The sequence below is a fragment of the Chiloscyllium plagiosum genome, unplaced genomic scaffold (genome assembly GCF_037043375.1).
Source record: "Chiloscyllium plagiosum isolate Xiang-an unplaced genomic scaffold, Cpla_swu_hap1 HiC_scaffold_9, whole genome shotgun sequence".
NCBI lineage: Eukaryota > Metazoa > Chordata > Chondrichthyes > Orectolobiformes > Hemiscylliidae > Chiloscyllium > Chiloscyllium plagiosum.
This window is the reverse complement of record NW_028270147.1, coordinates 125,887,482-125,910,255: the sequence shown is the minus strand read 5'-3', so window position 1 is coordinate 125,910,255 and position 22,774 is coordinate 125,887,482. Positions and strand designations below refer to the sequence as shown.

The window sequence follows — 22,774 nt, the reverse complement described above, 5'->3', positions numbered from 1 at the left end:
ACCTCCTTTCTGCAGCTGTGATACTATCCCTGATTAGCAATGATACTTCCCCACCTCTTTTACCTCTCTCCCTATTCCTTTTGAAACATCTAAACCCTGGAACACCCAGCAACCATTCTTGCCCTTGTGATACCTGACTCTCCATAATGGCCACAACATTATAGTTCCAAGTACTGATCCATGCTCAAAGTTCATCGCCCTTATTCCTGAAACTTCTTGCATTAAAATACCTGGTAGCCACACTTCAAACCATCACACTTACTGCAACTTTGCCCTATCAACTGTCCATGATTTGGATGTGAACATAAGGAGGTATGGTCAGTAAGTTTGCAGATGACATCAAAATTGGAGGCATAGTGGACAGCAAAGAATGTTACCTCAGAGTCCAATAGGATCTTGATCAGATGGACAAGTGGACTGAATAATGGCAAATGAAATTTAATTTAGATAAAGATGAGGTGCTGCATTTTTGGAAAGTGAATCAGGGCAGGACTTAAATGCCGAATGGTAAAGTCCTGGGAAGTGTTGCTGAGTGAAGAGACCTTGAAGTGTCGGTTCATAGTTCCTTGAAAGTGGAGTAACAGGTAGAAAGGACAGTGAAGAAGGCAATTGGTATGCTTGCCTTTGTTAGTCAGCGTATGGAGTATAAGGGTTGGGAGGTTATGTTGCAGCTGTACAAGACATTAATTAGGCCAATTTTTGAATATTGCATTCAGTTCTGGTCTCCTTGCTAGAGGAAGGATGTTGTGAAACTTGAAAGGGTCCAGAAAAGATTGACAAGGATGTTGCCAGGGTTGGAAGAATTGCGCTATCGGGAGGGGCTGAATAGACTGGGGTTATTTTCGCTGAAGCTGAGGGGTGACCTTACAGGGGTTTATCACATCATGAGAGGCATGGATAAGGTAAATAGGCAAGGTCTTTTCCCCAGGGTGGGGGAGTCCAAAATGAGAGAGCATTGGCTTAAGGTGAGAGGGGAAATGTTTGAAATAGACCGAAAAACCATTTTTTCACACAGAGTGTTTGTATGGATTGAGCTGCCAGAGGAAGTGGTGGAGGTTGGTAGAATTACAACATTTAAAAGGCATCTGGATGGTTATATGAATAGGAAGCTTTTAGAGAGATGTGGGACAAATGTTGGCAAATGGGACTAGGTGAAATTGAATGCTTGTTCAGCATGGATGATTTGGACCCAATGCTGTATGACTCTATGATTTGCTGCTTATGCTGATTGGTATGGAGGTCATACTGTTTGGTAGCTTCACTAAACTAACACATTTTCAGGTTTGCCTCATGCTGTTCCTGGCATTCCCTCCTGCACTCTCCATTGAACCATGGTTTATGGTAATGGTTGAGTGGAGGGTACATTGGGAAATGAAGATACAGATTTTGCTGGGGTACAATGCTGCTTCTATTGACCACCCACAGTGCCTCATTGATTGCAGTTCTTACTTGCCAGGTTTGTTCAAAGTCTATCTAAATTAGAGCAGTGGGACAGATTTGTATAAAGTAGTGATGGCTCTTGTAGTTGAATATCCTGCTGACAGTCTCCAGGCTTCCAGGCACAGAATGGGAAAGTGAGCAAGGTAGGAATGCACTGTCAGGTCATGGAACTGTCCCCCAACATAAAGTGTCTTTCAGGCGACAAGAGAGAATGTTCAGAGTCCAAAGCTCCATTTCCCAAATCCATGCAGTTTGCTCCCAGTGAATGAATGAGATGCAAATTTAGAGCCCAGGTTAGGGACAGCATCATGCCTTGGACCCAGATCTAAAAGACGGAATTAGAAATCAAGCTGATATGGAAAGATTTGCTGTGTTATGGGGAGAGAGAGTGACAGTGAGACTACTTGGGCCACTCACAGGCACGATGGGGTGAATGGCCCCCTCCTGTCCTGTCAGATTCCACAGAGTGCAGTCAGTTCACAGTTTTCTCCCGTCTCAGTAACAAACATCCAGCTGCTGCGAGCTCCTTTTTCACTTCCTCTATTGGTGAAGTTTCAACCTTGCGATCTGACAGTCTTTGCAGTTATTTTTTACACTGGGGCTTTCTACTGTGGTCAGAATATCTAATAATAAGTGTCCAATCAGTGACAATCACAGCAGCTCAGAGCAGTCAGGACTGAGGAGCCAGGCTCTCAAACATAGAAACTAGAGGCAGGAGTTGAACATTCAGCCCTTCGTGCCTGGTCTGCCCTTCAGTATGATCATGGCCGTTTATTCAGCTCAAACCTGTGCTCACACACTATCAAATCATAAAATCATACAGGACAGAAGAGACTCTTCAGCCTATTGAATCTGTATCTGCCAAACTGCATGAAACCTGCATTAATCCCACATTCCAACATGAGTCCCATAGCCTTGAATGTCAGGACATTTCAGGTGTTCAGCAAGTACTTTTTAAAGATTTTGAGGTTTCCCGCATCAACTGCCCTCACAGGCAGTGTATTCCAGACCCCCACCCTCTGGTTGAAAAAACATTTCCTCAAATCCTCTGTAAAGTTCCTGCCTTTCATAGTGAATGTGAGCCAACTTGCTATTGACCCTTCAGCTTTCTATCCATCTGCTCCATGTCCCTCATAACCTTATACATCTCTATCAGGTCCCCACTCAACATTCTGCTCCAAGAAAATACCCAAGCTTCTCCGCCCTCTCTTCCATACTGAACTGCTCCATCCCAGGCAACTTACTGGTGAATATCCTCTTCACCTCTTCCAGTATAATCACATCCTTCCCATAGTGTGGTGACCAGAGCTGCACACACTACTCCAGCTGTGGCCTAACCAAAGTTCTGTTTAGCTCTAATACATCCTCCCTGTTCTTTTAATTTATGCTTCAACTGATGAAGGCAGGTCTCCCACCTCTTTTCTTAATTGTCCCATTAACATGTCCAGCCATCGCAGCTTCCCTCTGTTGCTGTGAGCTTCCTCATGTCCTGCCATTCATTGAGTAATGCCTTATCTTGTTATCTTTTCCAAAATGCATGATGTGCCCATCTGACCAATCTGGTTATATCATCCTGGAACTTAAAACCACCTTCTTTCTTCCTTCGTACAACCGGCTAATCTTTGCATCATTTAGAAATTTACTGATTATTCCCCCCTCACATGCTCATCAACATTGTTTCCATATAATAAGGCACCCAGCACTGATCCCTATAGTATCACACTGCACACTGGAGCCAGTCACACAGACAGCTTTTTGCCTCCACCTCTGCCTCCTGTCACCGAACTAATTTTGAATTGAATACTCCAGGCATGATATCACTAAAGCCCTGTATAACTGCAGCAAGACATCCCTGCTCCTGTACTTGAATCCTCTTGTGATGAATCCAATGTACCATTTGCCTTCTTCACCGCCTGCTGCTCCTGCACACTTACTTTCAGCGACCTATATACAAGGACACCCAGGTCTCATTGCACATCCCATTCCCAATCTGTCACCATTCAAATAATAATCTTCCTCATTGTTTTTGCTACTAAACTGGTTAATGTCATATTAGCCACATTGTATTTTATCTGTCCCTCACTCAATTTGTCCAAATCACACTGAAGCATCTCTGCATCCTCCTTAAAGCTGACCCTCCCACACAGCTTTGTGACGTCTGCAAACTTGGAGCTGTTATACTGAAGTTCCTTCATCTAAATCAGTAGGAGATATTGTGAATAGCTGGAGTCTAGGCATGCAGTATCCTTTCAGAAAAAGGCCTCTTTATTTATCCTCAACCAGTTTTCTATCTATATCAGTACATTGTATACGATTAATTTTACCTTAATTTTACACACTGGCATCTTATCAGGGATTTATGAAAAACTTTCTGAAAGTCCAGATAAACCATACCCACTGGCTCCCCCTTATCAAATCCACTAGTTATATCCTGAAAGAATTCCAGTCAATTTGTTAAGCATGATTTCCCTTTCAACAATGCATGCTGACTGTGTCCAATTCTGTCAATGTTTTCCACATGCTCAGCTATTAAATCTTTACAATGGACTCGAGTATTTTCCCCAATATCAACGTCAGGCTGACTGGACTAAAATTCCCTGTTTTCTCTCTTCTTCTCATTTTAAATAGCGATGTTACATCATCAACTCTCCAATCTGTCAGGACTGTCCAGTACTTGGGCACTTACGCAGGTACTCTAAGAAGCAGCTTGTTGGTTCCTGTGGATTTGTCAAAGTTTAATCCCATCAATTTTCCCAAAACCTTTTACCTAATAAAACTCATTTCCTGCAGTTCCTCCTTCACCCTAGACGCTGTGATTCCAACATGTTTGTGATATATTTGAGTCTTCCTTTGTGTATAAAGATCCGGAATATACATTTAATTATTCTGCCATCTTTTTGTTCCCATTATAACATTATCATTCTGGTGCCAAACTTGCTTGAATGTCTTCTGGAAGTTCATAGGAAAAGCATGCAATGACATTCCCTTGTCTCCCACATTGGTGACATCATTTAAAAATGTAATTGAGTGAGTTAAATATGTCTGACCCCTTTTATATCCACACTGAATCTCTCGGTGTGGGCTGTGTGAAGATTTTCAGCAGTGACTAATGATTGCAGCTCCTTGGTCAGTCTGCTCCTCCCCCACCACTGATCAAACCATGTAACCTCCTGTCACACTGAGTAATATTGCAATCGATATCATAGCGTCAGTGCCAGCAAACAACAGCATCACAGTCTGACACACTGGGACAGGCGTCACTGCCTGACATCAAAGAAGAGAGTCTGAATCCCCATAAACATAGAACTCAGCAACAAATTAGAGAGACAGAGCATGGAGAGAGAGGGAGACAGCAAGGGAGTAATGGGGGAGAGAGAGGGGAGAGGGGCTGAATGGCCTCCTGCTGTCCTATTCCTTCTGTTCTGATGATGATGTCAGTGTCTGTTGATGATAATGAGATTCCTCTGTTGAAACTGCTTCTGATTTAATGATGGAGCTGGAAGCCAGGAGAAGATGCAGAAGCTTCAGTTTCTAACCAGAAACTGCCCACTCATCCTCTTGGACATCATGAGCTGGTTTACTGCGCCCAGCACCGACACCCCTCCCTTCCTAACGAGTCTCTGTCTGACTGGATTCTCATTGTTACTTTTTCCAAAATGCATCAACTCACATTTATCAGGGTTAAATTCCATCTTCCATGATATGCCCATCTGACCAATTTGGTTACATCATCCTGGAACCTAAAACCACAATCTTCCTTCTTACATCCGGCCAATCTTTGGCTCTCAGATCCAGACATCCCGGTCATTCCCAAAACCTGACCTGATTTTTCTTTTGACCCAGAGTGGACCTGTTCCGGGCCAATATCGAGTCCAATGATGACAATCCACTGGATCCCTTCCTGCAGGGAAAGAATCAGTCAGGGCCCAGTGATTGCTGTCAAGGCTCACTCATTCAGTGCAGTCTCCAGCCAGAGCACCATTCATCCAGTGCAGAATCACATGATCTACTTTGTCTTTGCCTTTCATAATTTTGTGTACCTCAATCAGGTGCACCCATTAGCCTCGCCTGCTCCAGGGAAAACAAACCCCGCTGATCCAGTTTTTCCTCATAACTGAGACTTTCCATCCCAGGCAACGTCCTGGTGTATCTCCTCTGTACCCTCTTCAGTGCAACCATGTCCTTCTGATAGTATGGTGACCAGAACTGCACACAGTATTCCAGCTGTGGCCTGAACAGGGCTCTGTAAAGCATCACTAAACTTCCTTTTTCCTAACTTCTGCACCCTGGCTGATGAAGTCACGCACCCGTATGCCTTCTTCCCCATCCTGTCTACCTGTGCTGACACCTCTTTGTCCTCAGAATTTCCTTTTTAAGCACCCCACTATATTTCTGAAGAGTCTCCCCTGCTTTTAATTCTCTGTATGTGACATATGCTTCTTTCTTATCCTGACAGTCTTTCTTATCCTTTCACACAAATGCAATCACATTTCACATAAAGGCGATCGCAGCTAATGTTCACAAAGTTGAAATTCTCTCCTAATATAACCCTATTCCTCTCACATCTCTCTGTGATTTGCCTGCATATCTGCTCTTCTATCTCCATCTGACTATTGGGGAGCCTGCAGTATAATCCCAGCAAAGTGATGGCACCTGTTTTATTTCTTCGTCAACCCAGATGGCCACATTTGAAGACGCTTCTAAAACATCCTCCCTCATTTCTGCAGTGATGGTTTCCTCTATGAATAATGCAATGCCCCCAACTCCCTGTTGCATCCCCCCATCCCACCTGAGACTTCTATACCCTGGAATGTTAAGCTGCCAGTCCTGTCCTTCCTCCAACTGTGTCACAGTGATTGCAACAATGTCATATTCCCATGTGCTGATCAATGTTATATGTTCATCTGCCTTACCAGTCAAGCTCCTTGTATTAAAATAGATACTATTTAGCTTTCAGGTCCTCACATGTTCTGTATCCTGCCTATGTCTCCCTGGTGGTTACCTAATGCTTTTCTGTCTGTGGAGACCTTACCCTCCATGAGGGGAAACATCCTCTTACTGTTTATCTTGTCAAGACCCTTAAGAATCCTATATGTTTCAATGAGATTGCGATTCATTTTCCTAAACTCCAGCAAGCAGATTTCAAACCTTTGACCTTTGCTCATAAGACAGCCCCCTCCACACTGAGGATCATCCCAGTGAACACTCTCTGATCTGCCTCCAGTGAAATAATATGTTTCATAAAAAAGGCAACCAAAGCTGTTCACACCACTCCAGCTGTGGTCTCACCAGCACCTTGTACATTGGCAGTAAGAATTCCCTACACTTCCCCTTGAAATCCCCTTGAAATAAGGGCCAACATCCCAATAGCTTTCCTGATTCCCTGCTGCTCCCGTGCACTAACTCTCTGTGTTTCAGGCACTTTCATTTGCACCTTTCTCAGTTTTTCTCCATTTAAATAATATTCTGTTGTTTTGTTCTCCCTTCCAAAAGGTACAACTTCACATTGTCCCACATGAAACTTCATCTGCCAACCTTTCCTCACTGACCTCACCAATAAATATCTGATAACTGTTGTATCACTCTTGCAACTTGCCTTTCCCACCTCGGTTTGTGCCACCTGTAATTGTGGCTACAGTACATTCACTTGCTTCTTCCACGTCATTGATAAATATTGTAAATAGTTGTGGTCCCAGCACTGATCCCTGTGTAACATCACTGGTCACAGGTCACCAACCTGAAAAGGAACCCCCTTATTCCCACTCTCTGTTTCCTGTCCATTTGCCTGTTCTCTATCCATGTCAATACACAACCTCAAACTCCATGGGCTCTTATCATTTAACTTTCTGTTGGGCACCTTGCTGAACACCTTCTGGAAGTCCAATTACAACACATCTACTGGATCCCCTCTATCCACTCTGGTGGGTCTTTTATGATAAACTCAAAAAAATTAGTCAGCCTTAATATTTTTATTATTATTACTGTTCCCTTAATGATTAATTCCAATATTTTTCAAACAACAGATGTTCGTGTAATTAACCTATTTTTAATCCCAGTTTAGCCAATTTATGAAAAGAATGCATTCCTATCCACTCTCTCTCTGCCCCTCATAGTCTTGTAGCCCTCCATCAGATCCCCTCTGAGCCTTCACTGCTCCAAGGAAAACAACCACAGCCTTTCAAATCTTTCCTCATAGCTCAGACCCTCCAGGCCAGGCTGCATCCTGGGAAATCCCCTCTGCCCCCTCTGGAGTACAACCACACCCTTCCATTAATATGGTGACCAGAACTACACACAATACTCCAGTTATGGCCTAACCAGTGTTTTATGGAGTTCTAGCATAACCCCCCACCACCAACCATCTCCCCCCCCCCCCCCCCCCCCCAACCTTGCTCTTATATTCTAATAAAGGAAATTATCCCATTTGTCTTCTGAACCACCATATCACCCTGTCCTGCTACCTTCAGAGATTTTTGGATATACTCACTGAGGTCCCTCTGATCTTTAGTACAATGCTGAGTCCTCACCAACTGCCATAAACGTTCCCCTTTTTCCTTCTCCAATCCTGTCCATCCCTTGACATCTAAGGTTCTCTGGCCTTGGTCCCACTCTTCACCTTTACAGGAACATGTTGGCCCTGCACTCTCACTATTTCATTTGGAAAGACTCCCATTGCTCTGATGTAGATTTTCCTGCAAGGAGCTTCTCCTGCTTCATCATTGGCTCTGGTACCACATGGAGGCCAGACCAGATAAGAATGTCAGATTTCCTTCCCCAGAGCACATGAGTGAACCTGATGAGTTTTTATGACGTTTGTGATTGTTTCAGAGTCATCACTGGATTCATTGCATCTTCCAGCTGGAAAAGATCCTGTGGTCTATTATCAAGTTGTTGCTTCCACTTATCCCACAGTATGTGGAAGAGAGTGTGAGAGAATCTGGGAGAGTTTGTGTGTGTGTGTGTGCGCGCGTGTGTATGTGTGAGAGGGAGAGACCCCTACATTCTCCACTTTGTTTGCACCATTATATTTGTCACCATCCTTTGCCTGCTCCACAATCACAAATGGCTTCATCGCCGACCCATTCCCCATTTGGACCAATGTCAGGCAGGGCTGGATTATCGCCCCAACACTATTCTCATTATACCTCGTTGCACTGATTCACCTCACCACCAGTAAACTCCTTGCTGGAATGGAGCTAACTTACAGAGAGTGTTGGAAATTATTCAACCTCTGTTGCCTTCCAGGCAAAACCTAAGTTACCTCAACCAGTGTCATCGAGCTGCAGTATGTAGATGATGCGTGTGTGTGTGTAATCTCAGAGAATGTACCCCAGACCTTTGTCAGCATCTTTAGTGAGTCACATGACAGCATGGGTATCATCCTAAACATTCACAAGATGAAGGTCCTACACCAACTTGGCCTGGCATTGTGGAGCAAACTCCTGATCATCAAGGTCCATAAGGAAAATGTTCACCACTTCCAATACCAGAGAAATCTTCTGTTGGCCAAAGCAATTGTTGATGAAGAGATCCAACATCACCCCCAATGCGTTAGCGCAGGCTTCAGCCGCCTGAGGAAAAGGGTGTTTAAGGACAACAAAAACAGTTCTGACACCAAGCTTATGGTTTACAGAGCTGTGGTGGTTCCCACCCTCCAATATGGCTCTGAGACATGGACTGTCAGAGAAAGCACCTCAAGGCACTGGAGTAGTATCACCAATGCTGTCTTCACAAGATCCTGTGAGTCAGCAGGGAAGACAGACACACAAATACCAGTTAATGCTCGACCAGGCCAACATCCCCAGCATTGAGGCACTGACCACCCTTGATTGGCCACAATGGGCTAGACATGTCGTCTGCATGACCGACACAAGCCTCTCCAAGCAGGTGCTCTACTCCCAGCTTTGAAACTGCAGGCAAGCCCCAGGTGGACAGAGGAAGTGGTTCAGGGATACCCTCAGGGCCTCATTGGCAAAGTGCAGCATTCCCACAGACACCTGGGATTCACTGGCCCAAAACTGTCTAAAGTGGAGGATGAGCATCGAGCACCTTGAGACTCGCCACCGGGAGAAACAATGGAAGCCAGACGAAAACAGGGAAAGGAACATTCTGCGACACCAATGCCCCATCTACCCCTTCCCGTGATCGCCACGTGCCCCACATATAGCAGAACCTGCAGTCGCCACATCAGTCTGTCCAGCCACATATGGACTCACCCTGAGGGTCGTCCTTATCTGCGAGGGACCACTTCTGATGTGGGGTGTGTGTGTGTGTTTGTGTGTGCGTGCGTGCGTGTGTCTGTGTGTAAACTATCTGAGTGATCCCAGGATTCAGATCTGGGAATATCTCTTGAAGTATGGAAATTTGAGTTCAGAACACATTCCACAGATCTCTGGAACAGGAGGAGGCCTTTCAGGACCCTCACTGGGTAAGAGTTGTTTGAATCGAGAATTATGACACATCTCTGAGAATCACATTTATAACCGTTTTTATTGAAGCTTTCATTAGTTCTGTGTTGATTGACACAATGCTCTGGTTTGGGCTTTGCCGTCTGTACAAACCATCTGTAATGTCTTTGCTGCAATGGTTCACATTTACTTCATCACACTTACACTCCAAATATCTCACATTATTTTCCATGGGATTCACTGGAATTCGCTCAGAGCAGACCCTCAGCAGCTCAAATGGAGAGAGGGATGGAGCTCATAGAAAGAGAGAGAGAGAGTGGGGGGGGGGAGAGAGAGATAGAGATAGAGAGAGAGAGAGAGAGAGAGATCCTTTCCCCACAGCAATTGTCATAATTCGACTTGATATTGGACAGGAACAGGTGCACTCCGGATCATAGGAGATCTCGGGTCAGGTTTTGGGAGTGAGTGGAAATGGTGAATCCGAGAGGGGGAATCTCCTCCAGAACCGGGAAAATGTAACAATGAGAATCCAATCAGACAGAGCCTTGTCAGGGAGGGAGGGGGGAGGTGAGGAGGTGTCAGTGCTGGGCACAGCAAACCAGCTCATGGTGTCCAAGAGGCCGAGTGGGCAGTTTCTGGTTAGAAATTGAAGCTTCTGCAGCTTCTCCTGGTTTCCAGCTCCATCATTAAATCAGGAGCAGTTTCAACAGAGGAACCCTATTTCTCATTAACACACACCAACACCATCATCAGAACAGAAGGAATAGGGACAGTAGGAGGACATTCCATCTCTCTCTCTCTCTTCTCCGCCCTACGCTCCCCTCCCCACAGCCCTCCCTCTGTCTTGGTGCTGACTGGGGTTCTCTGGGAGTCAGTATTTAATAGAAGGGAATCATATTTAACAAATCAACTGGAATTGTTTGATGATGTAAGGATTGGATTTAATAAGGGGAGATAGTGAATTCTTTTTTCTTTATTCATTCACAGGATGAAGGTGTCACTGGATCAGCAGCATTTATTGCCCATCTCTAATTGCCCAGAGAGCAGTTTAAAATCAACCACATAGTTGTAGGTCTGGAGACACATGTACTTCAGACCAGGTAAGGATGGCAGTTTCCTTCCCTAAAGGACATTAGTGAACCAGATGGGTTTTTCCAACAATCAACAGTGGATTCATAGTCATCATTAGATTCTTAATTCTGGATTAATGTGCTTCATTTGCACTTTCAAAAGGCTTCTGATAAATCCCACAAAAGTGGATCGCGTATAAAATTAAGGCTCATGGGATTGCGGGCATGTACTGACATAGATAGAAAACTGATTGCAGACAGAAAATAAAGTAATGGAGTCATAGAGTCCTACAGCACGGAGATAGGCCCTTCGGCCTAAACTGGCCCACACCAAGCAAAATGTCCGACCACACTAACCCAATTTCCATACACTTGGCCCATGTCTTTCTGAACCTTTCCTATCCATGTATTTGCCAATTGCCTTTTAAACGTTGTCAATGCACCCACCTCAATCACTTCCATTGGCAGTTCATTCCACATGCAGACCACCATCTGTATTAAAAAGAGCACCCCAGGTTCCCTTTTATTCCTTCCGCTCTAACTTTAAACTGATGCCCTCTAGTCCTCTATTCGCAAACTCTGGGAAAAGGATTGAGTGCATGCACCCTATCCATGCCATTCATGGTCTTACACACTGCTAAAAGATCCCCTGTCAGTCTTCTATGCTCCAGAGAAAAAGGTCCTAGCTTATCCAACCTCTCTATATAACTTAGTCCCTTGAGTTCTGGCAACATTCTTGTAAATTTCTTCTGCACCCTTTCCAGCTGAATAATGTCCTTTGTATAACAAGGTGACCAAAACTGAACACAATAATCCAACTGCAGCCTCACCAACATCCTGTGTAACTGTAACGTAACTTCCCAACTTCTATACTCAATGGTGAAGGCCAGTGTGGCAAAAACCTTCTTCACTGCCTTGTCTAACAGTGACTCCACTTTCAGAGAATCATGCACCTGAACTCCAAGGTCCCTCTGCTCCACTACACTCCCTCACCATTCACCATGAAACCCCTACCTTGATTTGACTTTCCAAAATGCGAGACCTCACCTTTGTCTACATTAAACCCCATTAGCCATTTCTCTGCCTACTTCCCCAGGTCCTGCTGCACTTTCTGATAGCCTGCGTCATTGTCCACGATACCGCCTATTTTAGTGTCATCCGGAAACTTACGAATCATGCCTTGTACATTCTCATCCAAATCATTGATACAGATGTAATGTAGGAATAAATGGGCCTTTTTCTGAAAGGGCTGCATGAGCTCAGGTCTGGACCACAAGCCTGGATACCAATGATTCACATGATATGTTAATGATTTAGATGATGGAATTAAGATTAATATCTCCAGGTTAGCAGATGACACAAAGCTGGTTGAGAGGGGGAGCTGTCAGGAGGATGCAGAGATGCTTCTGTGTGATTTGGATGAGTTGAGTAAGTCACAGATGAAGTATCATTTGGATAAATGTGAAGTTACCTTGTTTAGTATCAAAAACAGGAAGGCAGGTTATTATCTGAATGGGGATAGATTGGGAATGGGGAGGTATAATAAGACCTGGGTGTCTTTATACACCAGTCGCTAAAAGTAAGCATTGCAGGAGCAGCAAGTAGTGAAGAAGGCCAATGGTATTGAGGTCTTCATAGCGACAGGATTCAAATACAGGGGCAGGGATATCTTGCTGCAATTTTGTAGGGTGTCAGTAAGATCACACCTGGAGTATTCCATCAAAATTTCGCTCAGTGACAGGAGACTGAGGGTCGAGGCAGAAAGCTGTTTGTGTGACTGGAGTCCAGTGTGCAGTGGGATACCACAGGGATCACTGCTGGGTCCCTTATTGTTTGTGAAACTTAGAAACAATGTGGATGAGAGTGTGATGGGGTGAGGGGTGGGGTCAGTGAATGATAACTAAGTTTGTGTGTGACATGAAAATTGAAGGATGGTTAACTGTGAGGAAGAAGGTGTTACAGGAGGATATAAGTGGATTGGTCAGATAGGCAGAGCAAAGGCAGGTGGAATTTAACCCTACTAAATGTCAGGTGAAGCACTGTGGAAGACACAACAGGGCGGGGATGAAGACATATGGGACACTTAGCTTTCTAATTTCAGGGGTGGGTGATAAAAACAGGGAGGTTATGTTGGAGCTGTACAGAACTGAGGGGAGGCGAGAGCTGAAGTACTGTGTGCAGTTCTGGCCACCACACTATAGGAAGGATGTGATTACACTGGACAGGGTGCTGATGAGATTAACCAGAACGTTGCCTGGGATGGAGCATTTCAATGATGAAGAGAGGTTAGATAAGCTCAGGTTGTTTTCTTTGTAGCAGAGAAGGTTGAGTGGGATCCCTGATAGAGATATATAAGGTTATGAGGGGAATGCATAGGGTGGATAGAAAGTTCTCGTTAGACAGAGAGGTAATAACATGGTGGCACACATTCAATGTGAAAGGCAGGAGGTTTATAGGGGATTTGAGGAACATAATTTTCACCCAGAAGATGGTGAGGGTCTGAATGCATTGACTGGGAGGGTAGTTGAGGCAGGAAACTTCATAACCTTTAAAATGTAATTGGGTGAACACTGAAATGTCACAACATTCAAAGCTGTGGGCCTAATATTGGAAAGCGGGACTCATGTAGGTTTAGTGTTGTTTGGTTGGTATGGGTTTAATGGGCTGAAAGGCCTCTTCTGTACTGTGTGATTTTATGATTCTATTCTGTGCAGTTTTGGTCCCCTGATCTGAGGAAGCATGATCTCGTTGTGCAGGGAAGGCAAGGAGGGGTTTGAGAACAAGGATGAGAATTTGAAATTTGACACATTGCTTGACTGGGAGCCAATGTAGGTCAGTGAGCATTGGTGGGGAGGTGGAGGGATGGGTGGGGGATGAGGTTGGGACTTGGTGTGAGTTTGGATATGGACGGCAGAGTTTGGGATGAGCTGACATTTACAGAGTGTGATGGCTGTGATATGGGGCAGGACAACATTGGAATGGTCATACTTGGAGTCCCCATGACATGGCTGAGATTTTCAGTGACTGATCTTTGTGATGTGGAGGATGTGGGACTCAAATCAGCCTCAAAGATGAGGCCAAGCTTATAAAGAGTTTGGTTGAGTAGCAGACAATGCTCAGGGAGAGGGATGGAGGTTGTACCGAGATCTGAAGAGGATGGGTTTCATCTTCCCAATGTGTTTCCCAGTGAGCCTGGCTCCTCAGTCCTGACTCCTCTTAGCTGCTGTGATTGTCACTGATTGGACACTTATTATTAGAGATTCTGACCACAGCAGAAAGCCCCAGTGTAAAAAATAACTGCAAAGACTGTCAGATCGCAAGGTTGAAACTTCACCAAGAGAGGAAGTGAAAGAAGGAGCTCGGAGCAGCTGGACGTTTGTTACTGAGACGGGAGAAAACTGTGAACTGTCTGCACTCCCTGGAACCTGACAGCACAGGAGGATGGTTCTGGGATTTATTGTTTGCAGAAACAGCACAGTGATGGAAAAAGTGTCAGTGACTCTCTCATAAACACACACGCCTGCACTCGGAGATCAGAAACAGAATCCAGCAGCAGCTCTGTCTCCAAACTGTGAAACCTGCACAGAATTGTTCCCTCATTCAGTTTATAACTGGCAGGATAGACCAAGCAGGGGAGGCAACACAGTGGTGTGTACAGTCAGAAGGGAGTTGCCCTGGGAGTCCTCACCATTAACCATGGAACCCATGAAGCCTCATGATAGCAGGTCAAACATGGGGAAGGAAACCTCCTGCTGATTACCACATAGCACCGCCCTCCCCTCCAACCTCAACTGAGCAGTCAGTCCTCCTCCATTTTGAACAACACTTGGAGGGAGCACTGAGGGTGGGAAGGATGCAGGATATACCCTGAGTAAGGGACTTCAAAGTCCACCATCAAGACCTGCTCAGAAGCATCACTACTGAGCAAGGTGGTCACGCTCCACCTGATTCAGCTGCTAGACTGGACCTAGGGCAGGTGGTGAGGGAACCAACAAGAGGGAAAAACATACTCACTATCACCCTCACCAATCTGCCTGCTGCTGGTGTAGCTGTCCATGACAGTATCAGTAAGAGTGACCACCGCACAGTCCGTGTGGTGACAAAATCCTATCTTCACATTGAGAATACCTTACATTTTGTTCGGTAAGAGATACAGGATGTCAGGAAGAACTTTGTTTTTACCAGCAATTGGTAATGACTTGGAAATTAGTGCACATTCAGGTGAGGCAGGTGAAGACACTCAGTGTTTGCAATGGCAGATTGGATGGGCTCTTGATGGAAATAAACCTGAAAAGCTCTGGGGGTCGAGTAGGGGAGGGGGTGGGACTGACTGGATTGCTCCATGAAATGACAGCATTTACCTGACAGACTGAATGTTCTCCCCCTGTGCTGGAAATAGGTCTCACTCAATGAGGGTTTCACAATTAGAGAGTTTGGATGCAGTAAATACAAGACAAATTGTTTCTCCAGGCAGGAGGGTCAGTAACCAGAGGGCACACATTTCAGAAAGGGTCTGAAGGACAAGAGAGAAGATAGGAACATTTTTATCCAGCGAGTTCATGATGCCTGTCTGCAAGGTGTGTGAAAGTGGATTTAACAGCAACTTTCAAAAGGGCATTTGGAGAAATAGCTGAAAAGGAAACAATTGCAGGGTTATACAGGAAGGGCTGGGTAAATGGGACTCATTGGACTCATTTGACTAACAGTCACAATAGGCTCAGTGACCTCTGTCTGCGCTGTATAAGAGCTTACACACACTTAGACTCACCTTTACACAATGACTGGGAGAAACAAACATCCCTGTTTCCAGAAGAGTGTTTTCTCAAACAAAACAGTTTTGAACCAACTCAGGGAATAGGCCAGACTAGATTTACTGGAATAAATTAGTGGGCGGCACGGTGGCACAGTGGTTAGCACTGCTGCCTCACAGCACCAGAGACCCGGGTTCAATTCCCGCCTCAGGCGACTGATTGTGTGGAGTTTGCACGTTCTTCCCGTGTCTGCATGGGTTTCCTCCGGGTGCTCCGGTTTCCTCCCACAGTCCAAAGATGTGCAGGTTAGGTAAATTGCCTGTAATGTTAGGTAAGGAGTAAATGTAGGAGTATGGGTGGGTTGCGCTTCGGTGGGTCGGTGTGGACTTGTTGGGCCGAAGGGCCTGTTTCCACACTGTAATGTAATGTAATCTAAAAAAAATCCATGGCAAGTGAACCGTGAAACAAAAGTGAAGGAACTGAACAATATCTTCAACAGCACAACCATTGAGAGGGGGATGGATGAAGGGCACGAGATCAGAGAGCATGCTCTAGGGGTCTAAAGGCTCTGCTGTCAATGGTGGGATGGAGGAAGCAGCAATGGGCAGGAGACCAGAGACAGGAGATGGAAGGGGAAGGGAGGGAACTTAAGTCTGCAGTAGAACACAGAGTGAGGGAGGAGGGAAGCCATGGAGGCAATTGGCTGACGGTGAGGTCAGGGGTCATTCTGCAATGACATACAGGTAAGACAGTGAAGGGCCCATTCCATATCAGACAAGTCGGAGTTTATGGAATATGGCTTTAGGAAGCTGGGAGAGGACATTGGAATCATATAGTTAGGAGGCGGGACAAGCAGGAATTAGGGTTTCTGTGGTCAAAGAGCTGAGGTAGTGGAGAGACAGACAATGTTGCTGAGAATGAAATAAGAGACCTACATGACGGAGAGGATGTGGGTTTGCAGCTCAGGTACTGGACAGTCCCATGGGAGGGAGGCTGTTGTTTACTGGTCTCTTCTGGAACATCTCGGCCTATCCATCTTCGCCTTATAATTCAAACCCTCCAATCATGGTAACATCCCTGTTAGTCTTTCTTTTACCCAAATCAGTGTAATAACTTCCTTCCTATAGTAGGGTGAGCAGAAATGTACATAGTGTCCAAATGTGGCTTCCCAATGCCTTGTACAGCTGTAACATAATGTCCCAGCTCCTGTACTCCCTGCTTTGACCAGTGAAGGTGAGCGTGCCCAATACCTTCTTCATCACCCTGTCTACCTGTGACACCACTTTCAAGGAACTATGTACCTGTACCCCTTAGTCTCTCTGTTCAACAACACTCCCCATGGCTCTACCATTAATTGTGTAATTCCTGCCCTAGTATGTCTTACCAAAATGCAATTCCTTGCAGTTATCAACATTAAACTCCATCTGGATTTGTTGACCCAATGGCCCAGTTGATCAAGATGACATTGCATTCTTGGATAACCTTCTTCCCTGTCCACGATGCCAACAATTTTAATGTCAGCCACAAACTTATTGACCGTTCCTACTATTTTCTCATCCAAATTGTTCATATAAATGATGAACAACAGTGGATCCGGGATTGATTCTTGTGGCAGACGGCTGGTCACTGGCCTCCAGTCTGAAGAACAACCGTCTCTCACCAGCCTCTGCCTCCCACCATCAGGCCAATTTTATATCCAATTGGCTAGCTCTCCCTGGATCCTATGTGATATAATCTTACTAAGCAGTCTACCAGGGGGAACCATGTATAAGCCTTGCTAAAGTCCATGTAGACAATGTGTACTGCTCTACCTTAATCTATCTTCTTGATTACTTCGTCAAAAACTCAGTCATCTCCTCATCTCCATTGGAAGGTCCAGTGAATAGGAGGCCCATGTTTACTGGTTTCTATTGCAGGAACCAGTCAGAAGGAGGCCCATGTTTACTGGTCTCTGTTGGAGTGCTCAGTGTATCATGGACATCATGGTTGCTGTGAGGTTCACTTCCTTTCTGTTGTAACTCATCCCAGTGAAACACCCTGATTCAGAGACTGATCATGGAAGGGAAAGGAGAGGGGAAGGGATTGGAAATGTTTTGAATGAACAGGCTGGGTCAGTGGGTCAGAGTCTGTCCTGTCCCTCCAGCTCACACTGATGGCCTGAGGATCTCCTCTCTCTGCTGGGCCTTCATGGAATGAGGTTTGTGTCCAAACCAGTCCCCAGTGAGAATAGGCCAACAGCACAGAACTGCCCTTCATTTGACAAGAATCTGTCCATCTTCCTGAGAGAGGTCAAACCCTGGTCAATGTGAGAAATAGGGCAGGAGAAGAAATGCTTCTGGGGTCAAGGGTTAACATCCATTAGTGGGGCAGAGCAGTGGGAGATTTACCCTGCATTCAACTGTCACCATCCGGGACACTGTGAGAAAGAGAGAGAAGTGAGACAGAGAGAGTTAGAGCGAGAGTGTCTGCGCATGTGTGATCAAGGGATAGAGGGAAGAGCATCTGAGACAGTGTGAGATATGTGAGGTGACCAAGAGAGAGGTCGAGAGAGGTAGAAATGGTGGTGTTGAGGGATAGAGGGAGAGAAACAAGATGTGACTGAGAGGGATGGAGTGAGGGAAAGAGTGACAGAAAGAACAAGAGGAGTGAGACCAAGAATGAAGGGAATCGGGAGAGAGAGGGGAGGGTTGAGTGTGTGTGTGTGTGTGTGTGTGTGTGTGTGAGAGAGAGAGAGACAGACAAGAGTATGGTTAGAGACAAAATGACCGAGAGGGAGGGAGAAAGACTGTAGATTGGGATACGGAGAGATAGGGAGAGAGACAGAGGGAGGAAAAGAAAGGGGCAGCTAACATTTGGAGGCTTTCAATTGAAGCAGGTGATGGAGACAGAGAGAGATGGAGAAATAGAGAATATCCGACGGAGTGAGTTGAAGAGAGTGGTTACGAGACAGAGTGAAAGAGAGAAAGAAAGAGAGAGAGAGAATATGAAAGAGATTAACAGTGGGAGAAAGAGATAGTAGTAGAGAGAAACAAGTGGCAGATGTGAGTCAGAAAGGGAGATAGAGCGAGAGGTGGACAGGTCGTGGTCACCACATTCTGAGAAGGATGTGATTGTACTTGAGACGGTGCAGAGATTTCCCAGGATGCTGCCTGGGCTGGAGGGCCAGCTGTGAGGAAAGATTGGAAAGGTTGGGGTTGTTTTTCTTGGATCAGTGAAGGTTGAGAGGGGACATGACAGAGGGGTATAAGATTATTTGGGGCAGTGATAGGGTGGGTAGGAAGGGACATTTTACAAGAGTAAGGGACTCAATAACCAGAGACAGAGATTGAAGGTAACACAGACATGGACACATAGAAACTCGGAGCAGGAGTTGGCCATTCGGCCCTTTGAGTCTGCTCTGTCATTCAGTATGATCATGGCTGACCCTCCATCTCAAAACCATATTCCTGCTTTCTCCCCATTCCCTTCATGCTGTTAAAATGCAAAACAATTATCTCTCTCTTTTTCTTGAATATATTCAGTTCCTTGTCCTTCACAGCCATTTGTGATAGAGAATTCAATAGATTGACCACCCTTTGAGTGAAGAAATGTTTCCTCATCTCAGCCCTAAATGATCTCCCGGTATCCCCCTGAGACTGTGTCTCCTGGTTCCAGACTCCCCAACCAGGGGAAACCTCCTCCTTGCCCAGCCCTGTTAGAATTTTATATGTTTCAATCTGATCCCCTCTCATCCTTCTAAACTTGAGTGAGTCCAGACCCAGTCGAGTTGGAGAGAGAGAGGAGAGTTGAGGACAAATGTTTTAACTCAGAGGGTGGTGGGAGTCTGGAACTCACTGCGTGAAAGGCTGGTTGAGTCACAAACTCTCGTGACATTGGAGCAGTGTTTAGATATTCCCTTGTGTTGCTGTAGCCTCCAGGATAATGGGCCAAGAGCTGGAGGATGGGATTAGTGTCATCAGATCGCTGTTTACCAGCACAGACACAATGGGCCAAATGGCCTCAGTCAGTGCTGTTCACATCAATCACTGTCTGAGACAGAGAGAGAGAGAGAGAGAGAGAGACAGAGAGAGAGAAGAGGAAGTGTGAGGGGCTGACGTGGCTGTCTCTGCCTGATATCATTTACATACTGAGGAACACCCAGTCAGATTCTCACAGGCTGCAGCTTTATAAAGAAGAGCCCAGTGAAGGGAGAGTTTATCAGGAACCAGGCACAGGGACAGGGGCACACACCATGATTTCACACATCCAGCTGATCTGGCCCCTGACATTCTGTGTCGCAGGTACAAATCTCTCTCCTTCCACCTTGAATCTTTAGCTGCTCTCCATTTCTCTCCAATTCCACTGACTTTGATTGAAGGGAAAATGCTGAAACCGGAGGAATGCTCAGTGTCTCCAACAATCTCTCATTTGACAGGCTCTTTCTGTGACAGTTCTGACTTCACTGTGTTTATCTCTGACCCCTCAGGTATCGGTGGGGACATCACCATGACCCAGTCTCCCCGGTGCTGTCAGTGGACTGGGCCAGACCAGAACCATCACCTGTACGGCCAGTCAAAGCATTAGCAGCTACCTTGCTTGGTACCAGCAGCGAGAAGGTCAGAAACACTCTCTCCTGATCTACAGTGCAACAACTTGATTCACAGGAGTCTCCGATTGATTCACCGGCAGTGGATCAGGGACCAGTTTCACCCTGACAATCAGCAAGGTTCAGAATGAGGATGTCGCTGACTATTACTGTCAGCAGTATTACAGCTGGCCTTCACGGTGATACAGAGCCGTACAAAAACCTCAATGTGCACAGCACCACCTCTTGTACTGACACAACCCACAGTTATATAAAATGTATAATAATGGACACACCATCCCACCACCTGCACTGACATATCCACAGTTACATATAAATAAAAGTGAATAAACTAACCCATGCCAGAATTGTCACTGTCCACAACACACTCCAGTCCCTGTGGTGTCCACCACTCACTGAAGGCCTCATGTTTCCACCTACACTCCATGGCCACACTTGAAGAGCAGCTGCAAGATTTAACATCAAAAAATAAATTTCACAAACTGCCCAAGCCTAGCTGGACACAACCCAGAGATACAGACAGACTGACATATAGAGCAAAAGCCATGAGTGAAGGAGAGAGAGAAGGGTAGGGAGAGGGTGAGAGTGATGGAGGGAAGCAGAGAGCAGAGGTTTTTGTGCAGCCTCTGCACTGAGAGCTCTCACTGTGGTTTACGTTCGGTAAAGGAATCAAGCTCAGACTGAGTAAATAAACCTCAATCCTCTGGTATTATCCCTGTCAATACTGAAGCACAATTTCTAAAACACAAATGCTGAATTGTTGAAGGTGTTAGTGGGGAGCTGCAGTGAATGAAATGGTTGATTGAAGAGCACTGTGTCTAACAGGGTGTCCAGCTGTATTTCTTTAGTTCCATTGCTCCCTTTAAGCAGCAAGATATAAGTCAGTTAGTTTTACTCACCGTGTGGAGGAGCTCTGTCCATTTGCAGCCTGTGGTCCCATTCCTGCAGCATGGAGTGAAATCAGTGAGTAGCCTCCTGCCAGTCTCAGTGTGACGGACACGGGCAGAGTTTGATGTGAGCTCTGACTCCCTGTCCCAGTCTCTGATCTCACTGACCTCAGCAGCAGCAGCAGCAGCAGCAGCAGCAGCAGCAGCACAGTGAGACACCGAGCTCCCACCTCCCCCAGCTTTAACTCTGCTCAATCACACAATCATAGAATTGTTACAGTGCACAAGGAGGCCATTCTGCCCATCCTGTCTGTACTGGCTCTTTGAATGAGCAATTCACTGAGTGTCATTCTCCTGCCTTCTCCCTGTCACCCTGCACATTGTTCCTTTTCAAATAACAGTCTCATTCCCTTCAGAACGTTTCAATTGAAGCTGCTTCCACCACACTCTCAGGCAGCGAATTCCACACCTTAACCACTCACTGGCCGAAAATGTTTTTCCTCATCTCATTTTGTTACTTTTCCCAATTACTTTCAATCTGTGGTCTCTCGGTCTCAATCCTTTCTCATATGGGAACATTTTCTCCCTATTTACTGTATCCAGGCCCCTCCTGATTTTGAATTCCTCGAACATATCCCCTTTCAGCCTTCTTCAAAGAAGACAGTCCCAAATTCTCCAGTAGATCTTCATAACTGATGTTCCTCATCTCTGGAATGATCTTTAAGAATATAATTTGTCATCTCACAAAACATTCACATGCTTCCTGAATTATTCACATTATCCATGTCCCTCATGGTTTTATAAATTTCTCAGCCTCTGATGCTGCAGGGAAAATTACCCCAATTTCTTCATCCTCTCCCTATCGTTCAAACCCTCCAATTCCGAGCAAAATCTTTGTAAATCTTTTTCTGCACCTTTTTAAAGTTTAACAATATCTTTCCTATCACAGAATGATCAGATTTGTTCACATTATTCCCAAAGTGGCCTCACCAATCTCCTGTACAGCTACAACATGATGTCCCAACTCCTATACTCAATACAGTGACCACTAAAGGCAAACGTTCCCAACACCTTCTTTATCACCCTGTTTCCCTGTGATCCAGTTTTAAGGAATAATGCACACTACCCTTACCTTCACCTTCACACTCACCCTCACCCTTCACCTTCACCTTTGCCTTCACCTTTACCTTCACCCTCACCCTCAACCTCACCCTCACCCTCACCTTCACCCTCACCTTCACCCTCACCCTCACCCTTCACCTTCACCTCTCAGTCTGCTATTTCAGCTTCACTCCACAGGGCCCTACCATTAACTGTATAACTCCTGCCCTGGTTTGCCTTTTCAAAATGCAACATCTCACATTTATCTAAACTGAACTCCATTTCCCACTCCTCTGCCCATTGCCCCATGTGATCTAGGTCCCACTGTACCCTGAGATGATCTTCACTATTCACTGTCCCACCAATTTTGGTGTCATTTACAAACTTATGTTAACTCCTATATTCACAGAGAAATCATTTATTTAAATGACCAAAAGCAGTGAACCCAGCACCACTCCTTGCGGCACACAGATATTAACAGATCTCCAATCTGAAAATCAACCCTTTACCACCACTCCCTCTCTCCTATCTT

The 22,774-nt window shown here is 45.5% G+C and overlaps 2 long non-coding RNA genes across 2 annotated transcripts in view; both read left to right on the top strand.

Annotated features, from left to right (window-relative positions):
* Positions 1–20,778, top strand: part of LOC148149318 (uncharacterized) — a 37,804-nt gene extending 17,026 nt beyond the window's left edge. The window contains exon 3 of the long non-coding RNA XR_015758092.1: positions 20,135–20,778. This is a non-coding gene — a long non-coding RNA (uncharacterized LOC148149318). The remainder of the gene's footprint in view (positions 1–20,134) is intronic.
* Positions 1–22,774, top strand: part of LOC122547362 (uncharacterized) — a 466,533-nt gene that overhangs the window by 76,257 nt on the left and 367,502 nt on the right. The window lies entirely within an intron of this gene.